A 4198-nucleotide genomic window follows, 5' to 3' on the forward strand; every position below is an offset into this window, starting at 1 on the left:
ATGAATGGATAAAGATAGAGTGAATTTACTCTTATATTGAGATTGTTATCCGAAATAACAATATAGGAGAAATCAATCTTGAGAAATAAACCAAAAAGTTTAAACTTATTTAGAATATAAGATAAAAATAAATGGAAATAAAACACTCATTTATTTTGATTTATCGATCGAAATCAGTTGAGGCATGTAGCTATACAGTTTCCTTAAGATATATTTTGACCACTCATTTGGTGCTCGAGTTTCGTTGGTCGTCTGTCTCCCAAGATAAAACACTAATGATCAGCTACAGTAGCATATATGCACAAATAACGAACGATCATTGCCTTCTACTATCACCGGGAAAACTAAGGAAGAGAAATTTTTTTCAAGATAAGAGAAGCTCTTGAAAAACCGAGTTGTGAGATATGTTAAGATGTGAAAACCTAACAGGTTTACTCACTATCTATAGGATATTTTCAAGAGAGATTTAATTCAACCAAATACTTTTAATATTCAACATTAAAAAATAACAATATCTTTTAATTTGAATATTCAAAAGATAAAACTCATTTTACCATTCAAACTTAAATATGTATTATTTTAATTTAAAATACAAAATTATATAATTATCTTTAATATTTAAAGTTAAAAAAGGTAACAAATACATTTTTAAGTTGACATATTCAAAGAGTAATTATCCTACTAATATTCAAATTAAAGATATATTAATTTGAAATGATCAAAATGTAAACTCCTTTACAATTCAAACTTAAACAGATAATATTTTAATTTGAAATATTCAAAATTATATAATTATCTTTCAATATTCAAAGCTAAAAGTTAAAATATTTTTTTAAATTGACTTATTAAAGAGTAAGTACCACTAATATTTAAATTAAAAAATGTCTTTTAATTTGCAATAGTCAAAAAGACTATGAATTCAATTAAATTCACAATTTTTTCAAACATTTCCAATTGTGCCTAAGTCCCTTAGTACCAGTATGGTTAAGGAGTTTCGGCTTATTTCATGTTGTTCTAGTGTGTACAAAGCATTCACTAAGATCCTTGTTGAGAGACTTTCTTGTGTTTTCCCTGGCATAATTTATCTTAATCAGATAGCCTTTGTAAAGGGTAGGTGTATTATGGATCATACTCTTTTAGCTCAAGAGGTGATAAAAGGCTATGCTAGGAAGTCTTTGTCCCCTAAAATTCGCTCTACTCTATCGCTAAATCTAATTTTCAAATGAAAACTATGTTCTTATTAAATTGAATCCAAGTAAAATCTATTTGATTCGTATTATTTCTCTATGCGGATTAATATCACTATTACCAATGTTGTTGACAATTTCGATAAATTATTACTCCATGAGTAATGGGATATGGTGACATTCGTTACCATAAAATAACATTTCAAAAGTTGATTGGGTATGGGGTGGTGGGGCCCATAGCTGAGTCAGATGATCTGTCAATTAGATGAAACAAATCAGAATAGTTGACCCCACTTGTTATAATATTCGGACATGTTGTTAGTTCAATTCATTTTCAATTAACGACCCAATTGCCTGCCAAGACTACTTTACAATTAAACAAATCACTTAAGCAGCTAAAGCTTAGCTGTCCCCAACTGGTTCTAATGTTGTTATCCTATTTGTCTAATTCATGTATTGACCTCCGACAATGGTGAAAATCGTTAATCTTCTCCCTTTTATTAGATTTTACGATTTTTGACGATTCACTCATTCTAATTTAAATTAATTTATGATTGAATTGAAAATGACGATGAGACAATTGTCAAAAGTGATGTGGAGAAAAAGTTCTGACCCCCTCCTCTGTTTCTCTTTCTCACCGTCTGATAATTAAACTTTCGATTACGATTCTCTATCTAAATGAATTAATCACTAAAACCAATCAAAACCAATGCTTCCCATCAAAAGGTTACATTAACTTGTGCTCATACAATTCCTCAGATGGTAAAAAATACAAATTTGGTCAAATAATGCAGTCGAATGATTTAATCGGTAAAATCGGTGGAATAATGCATTGAAATTTTTTTTGCTCAAATAATGAAGTCAAAGGATTATTTGCCCATCTGGGACAAATGCTACAGTTTTCATAGGTCGTCATGTGCTCCGAACTACGATTACCTAAATTTTCCTAAGTAAAAACTATTACTTATATCGGTAATTAGGTTTTTAGCCGAAGATACTGTGCAACCTATGGAGGTCGTTCGGAGCATATGACGACCTATGTTGGTCGTTCGAAATAGCCGGCGACCTCGTAGATCTGTAGCAATCACCTTAAATGAGAAAATAATTCAAAGACTGCATTACTCCATGAATTTTTTTCCCCATTGCTTATTCCACCGATTTGCCGATTTAACCAAAAGAACTGTAAAAATATTCTGAGAGAAAAAAGAACAAGATTTCCAAACAGAGCAAGTTCTATATGTGTTTTGAAATTAAAATCTACATAAGCTTCTAAGTTTACATTTAAACATTTGAATCTTTTCTTCTATTTTCTTTTAATTCCCTTTTCTTTGTTCCACCCAATGTTCATTCCATGCTCTTTATTGCCTCCTCGTCATCTCTTATACCTCTATTAACCAGACATGGTAATGAAACAATATTCAGGTCGAGTAACCCGGGACTCGGATTCCTCCGACCTTTCCGGCAGGACTAATCGGAGAGGTTGATCTTAAACCTCTCGCAGGATCCAAACTTTTTCGAAGAATACTTCTCATAGCAGATATCAGATGAGCCGTAGGATCGGGAGGCGGTCCGGGGTGAGACGAATTTTCGGCAAAAGTTCATGTGCCTAACCATTGCTTCCTCAGTACCGATAAGCCTTCAGTTCTTATGATCTCATCTTTGATTGCTTCAGCAGAGGCCACATATCCATTTCCCTTGGTACCGTTGGCGGACCGTATCGATATAGGCCGGGTACACTCCTCGGTAAGTCCACAGCAATCGCAATTCGCAAAACTCGACATCGGTTTGTGCTTCACCGGAGTTGCTGGAGTTTCTTGCGTTGGGGCTGATACAGCCTCGGTCATTATTGTAGCAGACATTGCCAGTTTCCCCTTTTTGAGACCAAACACAATACCATAAGTTTGATTATGTTTTTATAACCTAAAGTATCAAACTTTGACTTGAGTTATATTATAGCTTACCTAAGATTAAGCTAGAAATTGCATTATTAACAACTAAACCAATGAATTCCCATAATTTTTTCTCAACTAAAACAAAAAAAGTAGACAGTTGGCTAGTTTGTTCAAATCTTGTGCTCACACAAGGCAATTATCATAACCAAAATGCAGCTAGCCATAAAATTTCGGTTTAACATAACCCTATTGAATTGACTATGTTCACATAAAAAAAACAACCAAAACCAGACAACTATAAGAAAATTAAAAGGAAAATAAAAGGCTGTTCAAAGTAAGTACCAGTAGATAAGCAGATGAAACAAAAACTTCGGGTTCTTGTTATTTGCTTAAAAATCCCCCTTTTTCCACAGCTTTGGCAAAAATTAGGTTTTTTCTTCTTCTTCTTCTTCTTCTTCTTCTTTGTGTTACTCTCTTTTTCCCACTCTTCTTCTTCCAACTTTCCTCCTGTGAAGAAGATCTCACACATGAAAAAATTTCCTCAAAAGACTTTCCTTTTTGCTTTGTGGTTTCTGTGCAAATACCTCAAAGACTCATCTTTTAAATTAATTTTGTGAGAGACCCAGATCGAACTTAGAAAAAAAGAGATTGGAAGCAAGGGATTACTTTTTGTCTTTGTGTTGCACAAAATTCTCCACTGGGAAGCACTTATACATTTGAGAGAAAGGGGGACTGGAGAAGGAAAAGCTAAGGCAATGATTGAAACTTTAAAGAGGGCGGACTCTAGTAATTCCATGTCAGCAAATTTGAGTAAATCCGGCCCTTATATCTTCATTGTCAGCTAAGCTGCTTGTCAATTGGCAGCTTTTAAATAATCGTTACTTAAAATATTATTTTATACGACAATGTTAAATTCGTTATTTAAAAAAGTAGAAGAAATAATATTTACGTAGAGTTTAATATTAATATTTTTGATAGAAAAAAAATATTTTAGATAGAGTATAATATTAATATTTAGATAGAAAAATAATGTTTTAAATAGCGTTTTATCGAAAATGTTAAAAAATAATAACATTTTCGATAGCGTTTTCCCTTAATCGTATATTAAGACTGTCGTAT

The 4198-nt window shown here is 32.5% G+C and overlaps 1 long non-coding RNA gene across 1 annotated transcript; it reads right to left on the minus strand.

Annotated features, from left to right (window-relative positions):
- Nucleotides 1-2858: 2858 nt before the first annotated feature.
- Nucleotides 2859-3855, minus strand: LOC120169545. The gene is made up of 2 exons (XR_005520666.1): nucleotides 3422-3855; nucleotides 2859-3058 (listed from the first exon to the last, which is right to left on the minus strand). It is a non-coding gene; the product is annotated as an uncharacterized LOC120169545 (long non-coding RNA).
- Nucleotides 3856-4198: the final 343 nt, after the last annotated feature.

Source organism: Hibiscus syriacus, unplaced genomic scaffold, assembly GCF_006381635.1.
Source record: "Hibiscus syriacus cultivar Baekdansim isolate YM2019G1 unplaced genomic scaffold, ASM638163v2 tig00111769_pilon, whole genome shotgun sequence".
NCBI classification, from domain to species: domain Eukaryota; kingdom Viridiplantae; phylum Streptophyta; class Magnoliopsida; order Malvales; family Malvaceae; genus Hibiscus; species Hibiscus syriacus.